Below are 22,370 nucleotides of genomic sequence, written 5' to 3'. Positions count from 1 at the left end.
GGAAGGAAGAATATCCTTTGTGATAGCCCCTATTGCCACATACCATGTAATATTAGGGATACCATGGCTTGAGCAAGCAAATCCTGAAGTAGATTGGAGAGGAAAGAGTCTAGCATTTAAAGAACAGCAGACACAATGGGAGATAAGCAAGATTGCAGAAGAGGAGGACGAGGAAGATGAAGAAGGTGAAATAGACCCACAGCTGTTGCCACCTGAATACAGAGACTTTGTGGATGTGTTCAATCAGAAAGAGGCAAGTAAATTACCCCCCAAAAGGAATGTAGAAGTAGAAATTGAAATAATCCCAGGAGCAAACTTACCAAAGCCAAAAGTGTATCCCATGTCTGTGCAGGAAAAGGAGGAATTGAGGAAATACATTGATAAAAACCTGGCGCGAGGCTTCATTAAGCCATCCAATTCCCCTCTCGGGGCCCCAGTGTTATTCAGGAGAAAGAAAGACAACTCCCTAAGATTGTGCATTGATTATCGAAATTTAAATGCAATTACTAAGGACAATAAATACCCTATGCCCTTAGTAAAGGATTTAATCACCGTATTGAAGAAAGGGAGCATATTTACTAAACTTGATTTAATTGAAGCATATCATAAATTACGGATCAAACCGGAGGATACTTGGAAAACTGCATTTTCCTGCGCATTCGGCCATTTTGAATATAAAATTTTGCCTTTCGGTTTAAAAAATGGAGGCGGCTGCTTTATGCAGCTTATAAATGAAATACTACACCCGTTATTGTACAGAGGGGTATTCATATTCCTTGATGATATCTTGATTGTATCTGAAGATAAGGAAAAGCACGTAAAATTGGTCCGGGAAGTGTTGCAGAAACTAAGAGAAGCAAAGCTGTACGCAAAACTGTCCAAATGTGAATTTAATAAAACTCAAATTGACTTTCTGGGGTATCGGATATCTCCAGAAGGGTTAGCTATGGATCCAGCTAAAGTATCAGATGTAAAAGAATGGGGAGTGCCACAAACAAGGAGGCAATTGCAATCGTTTCTGGGTTTTGCAAATTTTTACAGATCCTTCATAAAAGGCTTCGCACAAATAACTGCACCCCTTACTGAACTTTTAAAAACAAAAGGGAAAGGAGAGACAGCAAAAGTAAAAGCTCCGGGCGCCAAACTAAGTTGGACGCCAGAATGCCAAAAGGCATTTGAAACCCTAAAAGAATGCTTCACAGAGGGACCCATTCTAAAACACCCCGATATCAGGAGCCCGTTCATAATCCATTGCGATGCATCAGACTGTGCGTATGGGGCAGTACTATTGCAAAAGGATCAAAATGGGAACTTAAAACCCTGTGGATATTTGTCCCGGAAGTTCAGCGAAGCTGAAAAATGTTGGCCGATATGGGAAAAAGAGGCACTAGCCATACTAAAAGCCTTAGAATGCTGGCGGCACTTTCTCGAAGGAAGCGGAATCCCATTTGAAATTTGGTCTGACCATAAGAACCTCCAGTATCTAAAGTCTCCTCGAAAATTGTCCCCCAAACAGATTAGATGGGCACAATACTTCAGCAGGTTCGATTTCCAATTAAAGTTTTTTCAAGGGAAGCAGAATGTCTTGGCAGATGCCCTTTCACGCATGCCTCAACACGAAGGAATAACCGCAGCAAAAGAGGGAACAATATTCTCTGATAAACAATGGGGCTTAGCTGTCAGGACCAGAGCACAAACCCAAAAAGAGAACACTGCTATGGTTGAACTCGGCGGGGAAGATAATTGGGGAAACGAACTGAAACAGTCTTATGAAGGAGACCAGTGGATCACATCCAATGCAGAACAGGGGGAGCAAAAGGGAGGATTTTGGTTTGTGAACAAGAAACTGTATATCCCAGCAACATTAAGGATCAAGATTTTGCATCGTTTTCACAACAACCAGAGCGCTGGTCATACAGGAATTACAAAAACAACAAAAGCAATAGCAAAACATTGCTGGTGGCCAGGGATGAGGAAGGACATAAAGAACCATGTGGTTCAATGTGATGATTGTGCCAGAAATAAATCGAGAGGAGGGAAACCAATGGGATTATTACAAACAGTAGCAGAGCCTACCAGACCTTGGGAATGTGTAGCTATGGACTTTGTGGGGGAACTACCAGTTAGCAAAGGACATCGTTATATTTGGACGGTATTAGACCTGTTTTCTAAACAGGCCCACTTTATAGCACTGCCGAAACTACCATCAGCCGAGAAACTAGCTGAATTGTACATAAACCACATTTACAAACTGCATGGATGTCCCAGTAGAGTAGTCAGTGACAGAGGAGTACAATTCACAGCGAAATTTTGGGAAAAATTCTTGGAAATGCTAGGAGCAGAAAGGAGTTTAAGTTCTGCTTTTCACCCCATGACAAATGGGGCGGTAGAACGTACTCAGCAGACACTTGGGCAGTTCCTTCGAATGTACTCTAACATGAGACAAAATGACTGGTCTCGGTGGTTGGCTTTTGCAGAACTAGCTTTTAATTCGACTATACATTCAGCAACAAACAAAACCCCCTTTGAAGTAGTTTACGGGTATGAAATACAGCCTCTGCCCCAGCTGCCCAGATGGGCAGAGAATGAGGGGACAGAAGGGGGGAAATGGAAAACACAAATGATGGAATGCTGGAGTCAAGTGACTGCATCCTTAAAGGAAGCACATAAAAAGTATAAAGTGTTCGCAGATAGGAAGAGGGTGGAAGGTGATAAATTGGAGAAAGGAGATTTAGTGTGGTTAAGTACCCAAAACATCAAACTGGGGCTACCTTCGAAAAAATTGGGCCCTAAATATATTGGACCATTTAGAATACAGGGTGTTATCAATGAAGTGACTTTCCAGTTGGCATTGCCAAAAAGTTTAGGGAAAATACACCCTGTTTTCCATCGTAGCTTACTGAAAAAATATATGGGTACTTTGGACAAAATGGACACATAGAATTATTGTTTTATTTCAGATTTGTGACGAAGAAAGAACCGAAGAGGAGGGCGAAGAAAAGGAGGGCACCATGTCATGGAACCCAGTTACAGGGCTTTGGTAATTCAGCCCTGCAACTGGGAGTCATAACATAAACAAGCACCTGGCAGAAGAAGATAGAATATGCCTGGGAACTGGGAACCGAAAGTGTAAACAATTATAATTGGTTTAGTGTGTGAAAATGTGTGAAAATGGTAGTAATGTGATATTGGAGGTGGGGCTTGATGATGATATTTACGTGTGGTGTTACGTAGCATCAAAAGTTATAAAAATAGTTGTATGTAAACATTAAGTCATTCTTGACTTTTCCAAAGTCATGTATTCTTCAATAAAGATTGTGTTTGAGAGCAGCTATCTTTGATCTGCGTTCAGACTGATCCTTTGGAGTGAGCAGGACACACTATCATTTCCAGAAGTGTTTTCTCAGCAGATCACTAGCATGCCTATATTCTGAGGACATACCAGCAAACTGGATAACCTTAGTAAATAGGGGCATAAAGTGATAAATAATACAACCTTATACGTATCTAATCCATTGAGTTCACTAAGTCCTCCAGGAGCCCCCAGATGGCGTAGTGGACTAAGTGACTTGAAGGTTGGGTTGCTGACCTGAAAGCTGCCAGGTTCGAATCCCACCTGGGGAGAGTGTGGATAAGCTCCCTCTATCAGCTCCAGCTCCATGCGGGGACATGAGAGAAGCCTCCCACAAGGATGGTAAAAACATCAAAACATCCGGGCGCCCCCTGGGCAACGTCCTTGCAGACGGCCAATTCTCTCACTCCAGAAGCAACTGGTTGCTCCTGTCACGAAAAAAAAAAAAAAACCTAAGTCCTCCTCCTGAATAAGTACAAAGCACCCTGATTAATTAATTGGACCAAATGAAGCCAAGCTGTGGGTGGAGAAAAAACTTGTTCTCTTGAGAATATGCGAAGAACCAAGCTGAATCAGACCAAATGCACATCTTGTTCAGGATTTTGTTTGTAGAGTAACGGGCCATTTGCCTACTGAAAGGCGATGGAATGATGTAAAGGGAATTGTACCTTCCCTTTGGGGAGTCCCCTTGGGGAGATAGGGCGGAATACAGATAAAGTTTTATTGTTGTTGTTTGTTGTTGTTGTTGTTGTTGTTGTTGTTGTTGTTGTTCCAACTTGTTTTCTTTGTGAAGATACACAGAAACATATTGGTGTTATATATTTTCTTCCTTTGACATGTTCTAAATGGTGTGAATTGTACAGCTCTCCAACCATGGTGGAATTCCTCACCCAGCATCCTTTACTATTGGTTGTACTGGCTAGAAACTAGGAATCGCAGTACAATAACATTTTGAAGGTCTCATGATTCCCACATGGCCTCAAAAAAGTATCAGATAGTTTTGAATCCCTTTAGCATTTTAAAAAGAAATACTCATCAGATACTGCAGACTTCCTGTTAAACCTGTGAATCTCTACGAGTATGAAAAAGAACCCCAAGGAATTCACATGCGTGCCCTCTATTGATTTTTTTATTCTGAACATTCCCAACAGAACTGTGAATTCATTTTTCATGTTGGCTTTGCCTAGGATAAATGTAGACAAATACACATCGGTGTGATTTGGCTTGATGATAAATAAGGAAAACTTTCTGGCCAAGGAAACAAGTGTTTAATTGTAGAAAGTAATTTCTTAGCAAATTAGCCTAAATTCAGAGTGACTGCCTCAACATCTGTTGTTCTGTAGTAGAGAGAAGAATGTCTAGGGGAAAGAAGAAAAAAATGAAAATATAAAATGAATGGAGTTATTTATGCCCTTGGGAAGACAACAGATGACTAATACCCTTGTCTGACATTAGGAAAGTGTTGGTGGGGACTTATGGATTGGAAAAGAAAACCACTAACATCAGGGAGTCCAAATGCCATGTGTTTCCTGTGATGTGAACCTATCAATTATAGTTTTGGTATGGTTCGGAATTGTAGCATTTGTGCACTCTGGTCACAAATTTCCAAATGCCCCTAACAAGCTTACCCCCCAGTCACTGGGAACAGATTTGCACCCTTAGATTGCAGCCTCAGAGCTGGAAGAGAATGAAAAGTGGGAGGCTGCTTTGAACCGGTTAGTCATTGCTGTTGCTTCATTATTCTAGTTTCAGTGGAGCTACATCAGATTTACATCTGACGAAGGGATACCCATATTCTTGAACAAATAGCCTTCTAGAAAATGTACTGCAAAGCAGGTTACTGAAAACAAAAAGTCCCTTCTTCTTCCAGATCACGTTTCTCTTTATTCCAGGAGCAAAGAGCATTTGGCTTTCCAAATATTTTGGTCTAGAACTCCCATGGTCTCTTACCATTAGCCATGCTGGTTATGGCTAATAGAAGTTGTGAGCCAAAACATATCGAGAACCTGGCGCATTGTCCTGGCCTGCATGCTTGGCAGTTCACTTATCTTTGTGCCTACTCAACAGATCGGGCATTTGTGTGCCTCAGCAGTTTCTTTTGCCTGCCAGGCATGTATTATTTGCATCTTTTCATGTACAGTGATAGCAGATCTGTAGGATGAGTGCCAAGTATGTCCCCAGGGTCAACTCAGTTTTTATAGGAGATGCTTGCAATTTAACTCTGTCATTTACTGAGCACAATATTTGCCATTTTCTTTTATTGTGTGTACAGGCGCTTGGAATGCAGTGGTCATTCCCACTGTGGACGAAAATGATTTTATTTAAGGAGTGAGACAGGAGTCATTTTTCTGTCATTCTCTGCTCTGAGAATCATAGGTGGTTTTGTACATTTTTTCCCCTTGGGTGTTATTGTGAGTTCACTCTTACAGTCATCAGTGAATGACAGCTGCAGCTGCTCTGTTGCTTTTCTTTCAGGGAATGCTGGGATGAGAAAATCTGTTATACAGAGATTAGCAATAGGAAAAAAAATATTTCTTGAAGTATGGAGCAGCTAATATTGGTTTCACCACCCTTGGGGAAGTTACTGGGAAGCAAAGAGCTAGAAGACTTGAAGCCAGCCGTCTTGGAAATGCACATTCTCCCCTCCCATCCCAAGCAGCTACATATATTATTTATTTTCCAACATGGAAAGTATTTTTATGTAAGCAGTCAATATATTATTTGTGCATCCAGATCTAGAGATTCCAGTTCCATGCCACAAAATATACACCTATGAAACTGTTCCACAGAATGAATTACAAACATACCTCCACGTTTTGAGGTTAAATATTCACAGATTTGATTATTCATAGATTGTTGTATTTGCTGCCTCTTCAATTTTTAAAAATTGAACAAAAAACAGGCTCCTATACTCTCTATGGCCCCATCTGCAATGTCATATAAAATCCAGATTATTTGCTTTGAACTGGAGTATATGGCAGTATAGACACATAAAATCCAGTTCAAAATAGATAATGTGGATTATCTGATTTGATAATCTGGATTATATGGCAGTGTAGATCCAGCCTATGTGTCATGATGCCAAGTTTTCTATGTTTCCTACCCCGACTCCATCTGCAAAATACTTTGTATGAGAGGCTTTTGTGAAAACTGCTGGAAATCATGGAGTGTGGTACATGGGGGCTGAGAGTACACTGATTACCTGGGGACACTTGTGGCCTGGGGTCCAAAGTATTCTCATCCCTACATGACATGCTCTTTTACATTTGTTTCCCTTCTTTGGGGTTCTACTATACCTACCATATATGAGATTTCACTCATTTTAAAAGGATGGAGATAAATTGGGCCCAAAAACCATATCACCATGTTTCTAAGAAAGCATTTAAATAATGTCAATATAAAATCTACAGAAGTTTTAAAAAATATTTGTTTTAGAATTAAATAGTTTGTGTCTTTTTTACAATACTAAATCCTCAAAATTTGAATTAAGCACTCACAAAAATACCCTCAAAATGGGCACTTACATACTTTTTTAAAATTGTAGATGGAAAAACTTCATATTATAAAAATGTATTAAAGTACCAGTATACAGCATTCCTGAGCCTGTTGCTGAGGTAACATATCTTTTTCCATCCGATTACAACCAATAACAAATTGATCAGATAAGTTTTGAGCACAAAAACTCTATGGAGCCCCTATCTGGCTAACCCCAAATAACAGTGTCATTAGAACATTTCATTCAAAATTTCTGCACAAACTATTTGGCATACCAAACTGCGTTCCGTATGCAGCTTTCTGTTTAGAATCTGGCCAATGCTCTATAGAGGCCACCATTTGGTTAACCATCATAAAATTTTGGTTACATATCCACTTCCATAGCTCCAGTAACTCATTGACCCAACTCACCTTGCGCAAACTCCACCACTCAAAATGGTGCACAACAGTCCTACCAAAGATCAAGAAACTGAGCTATGATAGCGACTACTTAAATATGCTAACTTTCACTGAGACCTTTACCCTCATTAAAGAGAGGCTGCTAGCAATGGACCAACAACAACTGCAGAGCTTGGCCAATAAATCTTGTTCGCAAACGAATTTGGCAATTCCATTCACTCAGAGAAATCCAGCCTATTATATTACAGCGCTCACTAATCTCATATACAGGAGAGCCTATATGCTGTCCAGATTCAACATTATGCCATCCCCGCTTCATAGAGGAAGGCTCAACGGACTACCGAGCAACAAGAGGCTCTGTCTCTGCAGCTCAGGACAGCTGGACTCCATCCCACATATTCTTTTCCACTGCCCACTCTACCAGGAACCAAGATCAAACTTGCTACTACAAGCTATAGATTTTATGAAACACCAATCAGAGCCAGACAAAGTAATCATGCTTTTAAATTCCCAAGATTTTAACTGCCGCCTCACAGTGGCAAGGTTTCTAAACGAAATCTGCAAATTGAATGTCTGACAAACGTGAAGTTTTTCTATTGTTTTTCTATTGTATAATATACTCTGCATTTTACACTGTCTTGATATACATATATGCCAATAAAGGCTTATTGGAAATTGAAAATATCAGTTTTAAATTCATGAAGAAAGTAGTATGGGTCACTATTATATTGTGACCTAAATCCAATTGTTGTTCCAAATTGAGTAGAAATGCTGAATCAACAGGAACAAACGCTTATGTAAATCCCATTGATATAATGAGCCTCCTCTAATAGTTCATAACAATTTGATTTAGGCCTAATGTTAAACCCGTCCATTGTCATCTACAGAGATCAGTGTACTTTGTATCTTCAGCTAATTCTTTCCTGGCATACCATTTTTTAAAAATTTGCTAGGTAGTCAGTTTCTTATATAATCCATGAGCAATCTGCATTTTCCAAAGTCTCCTAATATGTATTTACATAATTTATTTTAAGAGGTCATTGGTTGCTCTCTGCATAATAAGACATATTTGTTTCCTTATCAAAACCAGTAGCATTTATATTAACATGGTAGCATTCCACAGACCATGTTCTGAAGGTGGGGTTAATGGGGTCATTTTTCTAGTCATTATGAAATTCACAGTCTCAGAGAAGAATTTTTTCCCTCATTTTAATTTCCATTCCCTTCATGGTACTCTAAGTAGAGACTTCTTAGAGACACACCACAAACTCATGGGGATAGCTGATTATACAGAATGCAAGCCGTTATTTTGCCGCTTTTACTTATTGGCTCAGTGATGTGAAACAGTTTATTTACTAAGATCCATAATGCATGCAGGCACACTCTTAACAATTCATTAGTTCACTCTGCTCTCAGCCAAATTTGCTTCCCTGCCTTATCGGTTGATCCACCCAAAAGGACTGAGAACTCAGAATCTCTTTTATCACACCAGACAGCTTGGCATACCTATGAGAGTGGCCTTGACAGCAAAGTTCATCAGACTTGGAAAGGCTTGTATATCAAACTGTCCTTTACCTTACCTTTCTCTGAGACTAATGAAATGCTTATTTGCCCTCTGAATCATTCGACTAGTCAAATTTCTTACCCTAGTTTTAACTGAGCAATCAAAATATACATAGATTTTATGATCATTTTATGTCAAATATCAGTCTTTCCAGTTTTCACAAAATAAGAGGTCTACATACATCTGTCTCACCTGTCTTTGTGTCAAACTGGCATAGTTTATTCAAGATGTTTTCAACTATAAGCCCCATAATCCCTGAACATTTATCGTACTGACCAGGAGAGTAATTGTCCAAGGGTGCATGTACCCTGTAGAATAAATGCAGTTTGACACCACTTTTAAGTGCCATGGCTCAATACTATGGAATCGCGAGAACTGAATTTTTGCAAGGTTTTTAGCTTTCTCTACTAAAAAGTGCTGGTGTTTTTACCAAACTACAAATACCAGAGCTTTGTAGCATTGAGCCATTGCAGTTAAAGTAATGTCAAAATACATTAATTCAACAGTGCAGATGCATCCAAAGACATCTAAAGCAATATCGCTTTTGTTATCATATCTAATATGGTGAACCAGTAGGATCTTTTTCCCAATCTGTCATGTGTCAGCATCACATTGCTGTGCTGATTGACTACAATTGTTTCTTTATTTCCTGGAAACTCACCAGACAGGCAGCCAACAACTTGCAGCATGGCATCATTGCATGGATCACAATTTGTGAGTAACATTAGATTCTAGAGGACAGCAGGTTGAGGAGGGCTCAGTTATGCCATTTGTGCTCCAGTTAATATGTGAGACTTCCAACAGAGGTGCTTATTCAGGCTCCTCATAGTTATGAAATTCTTAGTTTAAACAGACTGACTATATTATGTGAGGAATCAGTTGAGTCATTGCTTTCTCTAGCAGTTAACGTTTGTAGTATACATTTCACCATGTTGCAATTGTTGATGTTCTGAACAGAGTTCAAAATAGGGAACCACATATTTTATTCACAAGCATTCAATTTATTTATTATTTTGCCCCATGCATTCATCAAGTAATCTGGATTTTTGTCTCTTAATAGATATTTTCATAATTTATGTCTTGAGAGGTGTATTGATGTACTTTACATAATAAAACAGAAAGGCAAAAAAAGAAGAAAATAACCCAGCACAAATATATATCAGTTAATTATGACTTTCCCATCTTTTAAAGACCATTCTGAAAATAAATGTTATAAATTAATCTTCTTACCTCTTTTTTAAAATCTAGTAAAATAATGTGCTTCTTAATGGCCTGAGATGGCATTTAAGTGCAAGCACAATCAACTTTGTACCCATAAACTAACAGTTTCCAATATAAACATTTGTTCCATTAGAAAGCCTTACTTTTGTACTATAACCCTTAGAATCCCCTGCCATTACCATGCTGGCTAGAAAATTCATGGAGCTATAATCCAAAAAGGTAAATTTTCCTTGTTCTGTCCTTGCATACCCCTTACAGACAAGTCACCTGGCAAGACCAAAATGTTCTCTGCATCCTGTTCATGAATTACAATGGCATAAGCCTAACTCACACTGTTGCAATTTACTTTTATGATCATTCTGTTCAAAACCTACCTTTCAAGCAAAACAGACAACATTCATATAAAGTGTGGTCACTTCCATGTTACCAGAGAACAGAGGAAGGAGTGAGGATGTGTCCGGCTCTTTTCCTATAGCTAGGCAATATGCTATGATGGCATCTGCAAGGTGATGCAGGATATTTCCCCTGCTTTCTTTTAAATCAAAGATCTCCACGAAAGAATTTTCATCCCATTTTATTCTCACAACAAACCTGTGAAATTCATTTGGCTAAGAAATAGCAAATGTGTTTTAAGTTATCACAGTAATTTCACTGAATAGATAGCTGTGCAAGTCTTCCCAATGGAAATTCAAGTCTATGCATAATATCCTATTGTTATTTTGTTTCTTTTTTTGGGAACATCGGATAAAGATCCCTAAAATAAGGGGATATAATTGGTGATCTTAGGGCCCTTCCACAAAGCCATATAATCCAGAATATCAAGGCAGGAAATCCTACAATATCTGCATTGAACTGTGTTATCTGAGTCCACAATGCCATATATTCCAGTTCAAAGCAAATAATGTGGGATTTTATTCAACTGTGTGGAAGGGGCTTTAGTAGCTTTATATGGCATTGGTTCCCTTATATTTATTTAATAATAATATAAGGTGAATGCTATTTATTATCTTTATACTTATGACTAATTTTAACTATGGTTAGCAGTTTGAGTGTTGAAATTATTACTCTAGAAATCGGTTTTGAATCTCTGCTGAGTCATTGATTCCCACCTTGGGCCAGTCACATTTTCTCAGCCTCAGAGAAAGGCAAGAGACAGAGACAGACGCAGAGGCAATTTAACCTTCTCGTGAGGGGATGTTCGATTCTGGCCACAGGGGAGAGCAGCTGCTTCATCATCCACTGTGATGGCACTTCCTCATTCCAACATTGTAAATTAGTTAAATTTGCCTCCCCAATTTATAAGTGGTACCTTATTTCCTACTTGATAGATGCAACTATCTTTCGGGTTGCTAGGTCAGCAACGAGCAGAGGCTATTTTTTATTTTTTAATTGACGGGTGCTCATCCCGCCACGGGCTGGCCTCGAACTCATGACCTCATGGTCAGAGTGATTTATTGCAGCAGGCTGCTCACCAGCCTGCGCCACAGCTTGGCCCAGTCATGACAATGGCAGTGAATCACCCTTGCCTGCAAAGCTTATAGAGAAAACATTTCCACACCCCAATGACAGTCTTGTCAGTCTGTGTCATTCCAGAAGTGGGACCTAATAACTGAAAATGTTCTCTTTGTCAAAATGGTTTTTCCGTCCCCTTTCATATTTGCAGCTAGGCATTGCTCAAGCATATCAATGTGTACAAACTAGCAGTGTATTCATGCAAATTTATTCTGTACAACATTTGTTCCAAAATAAGTTTATTTTTCATTTGTGGTTGTTTACCTCCATTACATCCATGTTGATTTGGGTATTCTTCATCCGGCTAGATGAGAGAGTTGTTCATTGGTTTCACAGCATGCTATTAATAATTAATGTCTTTAACTAGTTTGATATTTCTGCATGAAATGTTCTACTCTCAATACAAATATTCAATCGACTGATGCCTTTAAACAACCCCTCCATCAATAACTGTCAACAGTGACAGAGTGAAGGTTCTGGTTCGCTGGATAAACCTGTCAATGTGGGATTGGGGGGGGGGGGGGGTTAATACTGAATAGTTGCCAAAACTAGTGCCTGAGAGAAATTGCAGCTAAACTTTGCATGCCAGAGCTTCCTTGCTTCTGTGTGATGCTTTCTTTTCAATCAGTTAGTTCAGATATTGAAGCCATGCAAATCATTTAGTTCAAATATTGAAGTACTACTCTCCCGAGGTTTCTTTGCCTCCTCATAGAAAGCGATCACGATCTACACTTGAGGAATACACTTTTCCTTCATCCTTGCTGTGAACATATTCTGCCAGCCCAGTTCAATAGAGAGCTCAGCTCTGGAGGGTTTCCTTCTTTCAATCTATAGGAGGTGAGAAGTCTTTACTATTACCCAGATGCTATAGGTCCATGCTTGCTTTTCATACTGCCCTTCTGTTCCATTTTCTATGCATGCATATGAAAGATAGAAAAGAAATGGGGTAGCACAAAGACACACAGAGAGAGCACTGTGCATTCTGGAAATTGTCTGCTATAGACTTTATGGCATAGGGAAAGCAAACTGGCTTTAAAACTGGACCATCACCTTTGGTGACTCTCCCGGTTGAACTATGTCATGTGCATCCCACTGTGGATCTGCCTCCTCACCATGACTAACCCATCCCTTTGCCATTGATTAGCAAACCCCATTAATAGTCACAATCCTTCAACTTTCCTTTGTGCAATTGGTCCATTCTACATTTGTGCCAGCAATAAAGTGATGCCATTGTCTGGGTGAGATTCTCCTCCTTTTCCATACTCACTTTTTCTATTACTGAGTTGTCTTTTTTCTGTGTATTTTATATTTCGTAGTTATATTTTCCCATTTTTATTGATGAAATTGCTCTCAAAATTAAAATTAAAATAGTTCTCCTTTGAGATGAAGTGCCAAGGAGCCACCACTACCACCATTTTCCCACCCAGGCATTCAGAAAGGTCAGCAATGATGCTGTGATGGAGAGAGTAGATGGGGCTCTGTGCTTCTTTTGGGTTCTCCCAGGATGGACTAAGCTCTTGCCTTTCTCCACTCTACACAGGGAACGGGATGGTTTCTTTTCAAATAAGTTTTAAGGTACAGTACCATTGATAAGTCAAAACCTAGGTTTCCTACACTGATTTTTTGACTATAATGTTTGGACTATAATGCATGAGTACGTACAGTAATTAACATCAAATGTACGTTTTCTTCTTAGCCTCAAACACTGAAGAACGTGGAAGAGGAAATGGAATGAAGAAGGAATTGTTTATATTTTCAAATCCAAATGGTCTCCATTAGCTATTTAATGACCCTTTTCGTTGACTTGTGCATTAAGCCATACGAATTAAAAGGAAAATATGTTCATTGCCAGCAAAATTGCAAAATCCATCCCATTTTAGCTGAAGAGAAGCTTGTTTGGGGCCCAAAGCTAATGAGATCATTAGGATGAAGTCAGCAGTTATAGTGTTTTGAATCATTACTAGTATTTTTCTTTTAAAATTTTTAGTTCCTAGCTGTAGAATAAAATTTAGCAGATGTCTCCAGTGCTTGGCCTGTGGCCACTTCTTAGTGCTCAGAGCAGCAGGAACACTTACTGTTTGCAACTAGCAGCAAGTATTTATGTGTAGTCATAGAAGCCACACCTAAATTCTTGATATCCCCTAAGCACTCGTTAAATTTAATGGACATTTTTGGTAGTTGAGTGCATTCAGGGTTTGGATTATTGCTTTTTCTATATGAAGAAAAGAAATTTAAAGCCCAACGATGGATACTAGAATTGTTGTCAGGTGCTTGCTTATACTGCATTTTAAGTGCTTCCTTAAGCCCCTTCTACACTGCTATATAATCCAAATTATCAAAGCAGATAATCCATATTATCTGCTTTGAACTGGATTATATGAGTCTACACTGCCATATAATCTAGTTCAAAGCAGATAATATGGATTTCATATGGCAGTATAGACGGGTCCTTAGTTTCAGTGGAAATTACATTCAAGAAACTAAAGGCTTCATGGTTTACAATAGAGTAGAGTAGAGCAGCTTTCCAGCACTGAAGATCCACTGAAAACCATTCAGGGATACACTACTACCACCACTGCATTCATTTGGAGGCCACTACAAAATGGACTTTGGTGGCTTCTTCAGTGTACAAGAGCATGTTGGTGCATCCTCACACACCCACGCCATATTAGTCCTATGAGACTGCAGGGCAAAGTGTCCTCTTGCTTGTGGAATTGGCAAAATTAGAAGTGGGAGAGGGGGAAAATTGTGATTTCAATGTCTAGGAGTGTGGCAATGGCAGGTACTACCACTGATTCCTTAGCCATAGTAGTATTTGAAAGCCACCAAAATGCTAAGGCCACATGTTGGCCTCCTCTTTCACAAGAATTCCCATACTGTGTGCCAGGATATTCATGGCTGATGGTTTGCCATACATATTTACACCTCCTCACAGTGAAATACTGATAGGTCTATTGTTGTCAATTGCCATCAAGTCAATTTTGACTTATGGTAACTCTATGAACTCTGTTATCAACTGTCTTGCTTTTGTTTTGCAAACACAGGGCAGTGGCTTCCTTGAATGAGTCTATCCAACTGTGGTCTTCCTCTTTTTCTTTTACCAAGCATTATTGTATTTTCTAATAAGCTATGTTTTTTCATTGTATTTTCAAATCATGAGAGTCTCAGCTTAGTCATTTTGGCTTCAATGGAGAGATCAAGCTTAATTTGCTCTTGTACCCATTTATTTGTCTTTTTGGCAGAACTCTTCCCAGCACCATCTTTCAAGCAAGATTATTCTCTTCTTAATTGTGGTTGGTTTTTTCCCCATTATTCAGCTTTCAAACCATACATAGAAATATCCAATGGCATGGGCAACCCTGACTTTGGAAATATAGGATCATGGCTTGTTCCTTCACAGCTGCCCAGGAGCTGTGGTGGCTCAATGGGCAGCTGGACTGCTGACCTGAAGGTTGGGTTACTGACCTGAAGGTTGCCGGTTTGAATCTGCAAGATGGGGTGAGCTCCCATCTGTCAGCTCTAGCTTTCAGAGACATGAGAAAAGCAGGGTGGTAACATATCCGTGTATCCCTGGGCAACGTCTCTATAGAATAGCCAATTCTCTCACATCAGAAGCAACTTGCAGTACATTCTCAAGTCGCTTCTGATATGATTATAAAAAAAGCTGCCCTTCCAAGTCATAGTCTTCTGATTTCTTGATAGCAGCCTCTATCAGTTTAATATCTAAAACCTCAGGTAGCCTGTGTAAAAAAAAAGAAAACAGATGTTTCAAACAGATGCTTGCTTTCTTTTCGATCCATTTATTTCAATCTGCCTTTCAAACAGTCTCTAAACTACACAAATGGAAGCCTTGGTGCTCTTTATTTTCTGTTTATAAAACATATGATACAGCTTAATAACTACATCTGGTTTTCAATTATTTATTTGTTCCCCAAGAAAGAAAGTGGCATTTTTACCACGCAATCGTTTTTATGTGTCTTTTCTCCCCCCACTTTTTTGAACGAATGCAATTTTATTATTCCGTGTGCCATTCACCATCTTTTGCTTTGACAGTTATATATCAGCGAACACATAAAAGCACTGGCCATCATTCTTACAATGCCACCTCAAAGACAATTTAATATTCAGCACAGGTCTAGAATAAAACTGTTTTATGTTTTGTCATAGGAGAAGAAAATACAGTGTTGTAAATGATGTATACGTTCCACGTGTCACTTCCCTAAAGAAGACTCACAATATCTTTTGAGAGGTTGTTAGCTTGATTTGTATTACAACAAGTTAGAGATAGTAGAGCCCTGTGTTGGATAAACAGCATCCAAAGGGAGAGGTAAGGAAACCAAGAGAGACTTAAAAAAATTGAAAACACAATAATTGGTGAGTGGATATTCTCAGAGTTGAAGATCATTATTTAATGTAACTTGAGCAAAAATAAACAAGAGGCATTTCTGTTTATCTGATGTTTTGAGTGGCATTCACCAAGAGGAAAGAATCAAGCTGGCATCATATAAAATAAATTACTTAATTTAAGGACATATGTACACTGGGCAGGTTAGCCCAATGTAAATTGCCATCGAACGTATTGCCCTAGATTCAGCACTTACATGTTGAATGTGGAGCCGTTATCCAGACACTCCAGGATTGCACCCAGTCCACAGGACCACTGTTTACTATGAGTCACTACCACTTCTAGTCAGACATGAAACTCCATTTGAGCTCCTGGACATCGTAAACGCCTCTGCTGATATCAGAATAGGCATCGTTTGCTAAGGAAGGAGATGAGATAGCCTTTCATTCTTGCTGGAATAATAAAATTGCAATGGCTAGGAGCTCAGTTGGAACTCTGTTGCTGGCTAAGAGCAGTGGCAGTGATGGCCTGGACAGGATACATGGGTATTCTGTGCTAATGAATGCAGAGAAAGGATGATCATGCTACAGTCAAGTCTGGATAGCACATTGGACCTGATTCTATTATCCAGATTGCCCCGAAGCCCTGGAATACTCCAAAGTTTCCACAAAGCTCTGGAATATCCCACAACTTGGCCCAAAAAGGGGCAGTTTAAGCCAAAAATATCATAATACCAGAAGCTACAGTGCTTTGTGGGACAGTCAGCAGTCAATTCAGGATAAATCTGGTGTTTCGGCCTCAAGTGGACAAATCCTTAGTTTGCCTCAGTTCCCAACTCTCTGTGTCCTTTGTCCCTGTATATTTGTGCAGAATCCCTTACTGGTACTTTCCCTCTAGATAATTATAGTTTGTTACTCTTCCTATCTGTTGTCCCAATTCTCCTGATTAGTTTCACAAATATCTTAGGGGAGATCTACATTGTAGACTTAATGCAGTTTGACACCACTTTAATTGTCATGGTTCAACACTATTGAATTCTGAGGCACCAACATTATCTGGCAAAGAAAGCCAAAAAACTTGTAAAAGTACCCTTTCCAGGATTCCATCAAATTGAGACATGTCAATTAAAGTGGTATCAAACTGTATTAAATCTGCAGTGTAGACGCATCCAGAGATTTGTTTTTAATTGTGCGAGGTTACTCATTTCTGCGGAGCCTCCTGTAGCGCAGCGAATTAAACCACTGAGTTGCTGAACTTGCTGACCGAAAGGTTGGCAGTTTGGATCCAGGGAGCGGAGTGAGCTCCCACTGTTAGCGCCAGCTTCTGCCAACCTAGCAGATTGAGTAGATCAATAGGTACTGCTTCTGTGGGAAGGTAACGGCACTCCATGCAGTCATGCTGTCCACATGACCTTGGAGGTGTCTATGGACAATGCCGGCTCTTCAGCTTCGAAATGGAGATGAATACCAATGCCCAGAGTTGGAACGACTAGACTTAATGTCAGGGGAAAACCTTTACCTACCTTACTCATTTCTGCTCCCAATCATTTTGTTGTATGGGACTTCAGCCGTAATATGCAAGTCATTTTGACAGAAGAACGTAATAGCCAGAACATTTTTTAAAAATGTTTTAATAAACATATGAACATAATGGGTAAATAGCTTGTACTTTGTGCCTTACAATTAATTCTGTAGTGAACATCGTTTTCTTTAACCCGACTAGTTGCTGCAGAGAACCTTTATTGAAGAAGCAAATACTGAAGAGCACCCAAAAGAATCCACAGGAAAAAAGAGAGATGGGTCTCAAAGTGCTCAGTGGATAGCTGTTTTTAATTTTTCATTTTGGAAAAAAGCCCAACATGTTTCAGTCTATGTACACATTTCAGCTACCAAATAGAACTGTGATATTTTATGTAGGTAGTATTAGATAACTATGTGTTGTCCTTTTGATCTTTCATTTTATCCTTATATATGTTTGGGGGGAGGGTTGCCCTTGAAGTATGCCATTCAAATATAGGCAAAATGTATTGGGTCTTTTCCAAAATAAAAGCAATCATCCACTGAGCACTTGGAGTTTTTGTTTTTGTTTCAGATTTTTCAATTTCATGAGTGTCCTGTGACCTTAACCCCAATGAATGTGGTTCACTGTTGTCTACAATTCAAAATGACCATATTAAAGCTAAGTGATATTGGCACTGTGGCAATGTCTGAATTTTTAAACAAAGTTATTTATATTAAAAAATAATAAGTGTATTGCAGAGGCAGCACAGGGGCCATTTTGAGGGTGTCCAAAGAAGAAGATTTGATTTTGTTTGTGACCAAATTGCCTGGCATTTTTACAATTCACACAATATTTGTTTAAAAAGATAGTGTGGCTACATTTCTTTTTATCAGCTATTCCACTTTTGTGGTTATTAAAATAACAAAGAAACAATAAAAATACCACTCTTGTCTTATCTGAAGCCTTCACATTAGTGAAAAATGAACAAAGCGGAGCTGTAATATGCTATGCTTTCGGGAAATCCAATATTTGGTTCTGTCAAAGAGTGGGACAAGCATATTTGGATTCATGAATGAAATCTAATGGTTTTGAATGCATAACAGAGTTATGCATTTGTGACTGCTTCATATTCATGATCCCTACATATCCCTTTTTTGGACAATATATAGATCCCCTGATCCCTCTTTACCAGCCAGCAGCTTCTGTGATTTGTGGGGTTCAGTTCCTCTATCAGGAAGCATCTGACTGGCTGTCTCATTCCTCTCCATATGAGCAATTTCCTCTGCAAGGAAGAATTGTAACAGGGACCCAATTTCTGCCTGTCACAATGAAGAATGCTTACATGAGAGGTTGGAACATTAGTCAGCCTTTTCTGAATGACCGAGGAACAGATCTCCTTCAATTGCAGCTGCTGCTTAACTTGGGTACATAGCAATATTGTGCATAGATGATTCTGGTGTGTGTGTGTGTGCGTGTGCGTGTGTGTGTGTGTGTGTGTAAATATATATATACAGAGAGGGGGGGAACCCCAGTGGCACAGTGGGTTAAACCACTGAGCTGTTGAATTTGCTGACTGAAAGGTAGATGGTTTGAATCCGAGGAGCAGGGTGAGCTCCCACTGTTCGCCCCAGCTTCTGCCAACCTAGAAGTTCAAAAACATGCAAATACCAGTGGATCAATAAATACTGTTTCAGCGGGAAGGTAATGGTGCTCAATGCAGTCATGCTGGCCACATGACCTTGGAGGTGTCTATGGACAAAGCTGGTTCTTCGGCTTAGAAATGGAGATGAGCACGAACCCCCAGAGTCAGACATGACTGGATTTAGTGTCAGGGGAAAACCTTTACCTTTACTGTGTGTGTGTGTGTGTGTGTGTGTGTGTGTGTGTGTTATGTCAGTTGGTTGATGATTGGTTGGTTGGTTTGTACCACAAAGGCACCTACATGGTTTAATAGATCTAGACCAAACCTGGCACACATACCCGTCATTATCCAAGTTAAAATAATAGAGGGGATTGAGCCCAAAGCAGAAGAAAAGACAAAGAAGAAAGCAGGTTGGCTAAGGCTAGGTGAAGTGGCCCTCTGGCATGTGACAAGTAAATAAAGGGAGTAAAGACTATTGGCTCTTGCTAGGTGATGTGTATGAGGGGGAAGAAAGGGGAGGGAAAGAAGGAAGAGAAAGGAAAGGGAGAAGGTATGAGAGAAGGAAAGAGAAAACAGGGAAGAGAAAGGGAGGGAGGAAAGAAGAGAATAAGGAGTGAAGAAAATAAAGGGAACAGGAAGGAAGGAAGGAAGGAAGGAAGGAAGGAAGGAAGGAAGGAAGGAAGGAAGGAAGGAAGGAAGGAAGGAAGGAAGGAAGGAAGGAAGGAAGGAAGGAAGGAAGGAAGGGCCCTCAAATAACCCAGTTCAAAGCAGATATGGTGGATTGCTTGGGTTATAAGGCTGTATGGAGGGGTCCACCATTGTCAGAGACATTGTGATGTAGGACTTCTCAGAGATGGAGAAGGGAGAAACCAAGTAGCAAGTGGCTCCTCGAACATCCAGGCAACACAGGATACATACACTAGTAATTTATATTGGGGTTTATTATTGAATCTGTTTGGCAGTACTTTAAAGTTTAAGTATATGAATAAATTACTGGTTCTGGTGTATCTGAGTAACACTTTTTGTTAGTTGTACTGTAACTCAAAGCCCCATTTAATTAAATGGGACTTCAGATAAATTTGTATAGGATTGCAGGGTAAGCTTCAGAAGAAAGAGACACTTTATAAATTGACCCATGCCTTTGATGAGCTTCACAGTCATTCCATACAAACTGAATTTATCTGTATCACCACCAGATTGGAGCATAGCTACCTACCCAGTGGATTTCTCAGTACTCCAAATGAAGAACTAGACAAAAGGTGTATTTCTAGAGAAAATACCCTTTTCCCATGTGTATTTAAAGAGAAATATGCTTTAACCCAAAAGAGAAACAATGTATAAATGGGAAGTTTATATGCTTTAAAAATAATCAAAGACTGGTGTCAAAAGAGGAAGGAACTGACTTATGATTGAACACATATGAAGGTAACAGGGTGGGGAAACTGTTCAGTTTATACATTCCTACTTCTTGCCATTTATTTTTGAATTTTAACATTGGAAACTCTCAGTTCCCCATTCATATTTTCTTATTATTATTTCTTTCCTTATTATATTTATATCTTGCTCTTGCTATATATTACCTGAAAGGATTAACTAATACAGAACCTTTCTGTTATAATCCTAAAGATAAATAAATAAATATTCTAGCACTTTGCAGAAAAGAGCATCCATACTATGCTTATTAATCTTGTGTGCTACTGCATTAATAAATATCAACTGACTTCCTCAACCAATTCTTTGGCAGAAAAAAATCATTAGGACCCCAGATCTGCATTATGAATTCTAGAAGCATGACAGTTTGAGGGTTCTCTAATTTCCACTTCCATCCTAAGAGGCATAATCTTTCATTTCTCCTATTTGTCTCCTACAGCCACATTTGAAAATAATTAGTATTGGTCATGATGTCAGGATAATGCATCATTTGGAAATAGTTTGGTGCTATTGGAAAATTGCACATTGCATGACTATTACCCTGTTTTGAGGACTCCTTGTTTTGGATATGTAAAAGCAATTTCAGCTAGTGATACCAAAGGTGATAAAAATGCAATAACAGTGGTGCAGCATCTACTATAATTTAAGAGCCTGTTCCACCAGGTTGCACTTTTCTTTAATTTTCTCACAAAGCTGTCAACCAAAACAGTCTCTTTGATCAGGGGAGAGCTCATCAAGTGACTGAGTAGCACCATAAACATGCTTACCTTCCAGATGGATATTGTGACTTTTATTCTCCTTGGATAACTTATAAAGGCCATAGCATATACTCAGACAGCATGATATACCTCCTATTTGGATTTCATGCTTCACCATGGTTTTTTTTAAACTTATTTCCAAATCAGTGTGTCCCTAAATTGTAACTGGAGAGATCCATAGCTTGATTCTAAATGTATTCACTTGGGAGGAAATAGGCATTCAAAACAATTGAGTTCCATTCAGAAGACACTCCAGGGACCGGGTTTGAATCCCCACTTAGCTATGGAAACCCGCTGAGTGACATGGCAAGTCACGTTATCTCAGCCTCAAAAAAAGGAAAGAACAAACTCATTCCTAATCAATTTTGCCAGTTACACTTTACGATAGGTTTGCATTGGAGTTGCCATAGGGAAGAAACAATTTGAAGACATACAAGAAGAAGAAGAAGAAGTCATTGAGGAGGATGGAAAGTCCTTTGATTAATCATCATTTTTGTGTTTCTACTTCACTAAAGATTTCAGATTATTTTCATCTTTACACAATTTAGATATTTAAACCTTCTTTTATAATTGTCTTTTAAGATTCAGAATTGCTAGTGTTTTGTGGGGTTGGGGAGGTAAATCTCAATATTTGTGAAAGAATTAATTCCATGTCATCCCTGGTTCCTGAGGCATTTGCCTTTGAAGATGGTCAGGTGAGTTTCTGTAACCTTGGCACAGTTTCCTCCAGATCAAAACTTTTGATGAAGTCTCTTTTGACTGCATTTTTTGATAATTGGCTTTGCTTAAGATAACATCTTTACCAGTACTTTGACAGTTCTTATCTCTAGGTGATGAGAGAACCACATGCTTTGTAATCCTGAGTAAGAGAAAGATGTCTGATATCAGATAATTTCCCAAAACACTTGTCTTTAGACATGAACTGCCAAGCTTTATTGAAGGTGTGCCTATGGACTATACATAGAATCCTCACAATTCTGAGTTGTGTTTATAAAGGCATTTTATGTGTCCATGTTGGTAATGAAAACAAAACACTACTCCTTGTTCAAGTCTATTAATAATTTGTAAAATGCTTATCTTTATTATGCATAAACAAAGGTTCTTCACAAAGACTATGGGTTCCCACTCAGCTGAGATCACACCTATTCCTG

The 22,370-nt window shown here is 39.1% G+C and overlaps 1 protein-coding gene across 4 annotated transcripts in view; it reads left to right on the top strand.

Moving 5' to 3' along the window:
* The window catches only part of LOC100558465 (glypican-5), a 500,734-nt gene that overhangs the window by 468,664 nt on the left and 9,700 nt on the right, over positions 1–22,370 (top strand). The gene's annotated exons all lie outside the window — the stretch shown is intronic.

Source organism: Anolis carolinensis, chromosome 3, assembly GCF_035594765.1.
Source record: "Anolis carolinensis isolate JA03-04 chromosome 3, rAnoCar3.1.pri, whole genome shotgun sequence".
NCBI lineage: Eukaryota > Metazoa > Chordata > Lepidosauria > Squamata > Dactyloidae > Anolis > Anolis carolinensis.
Note: the sequence above shows the minus strand (reverse complement) of the source record. Positions and strands in the feature narration are given on the sequence as shown.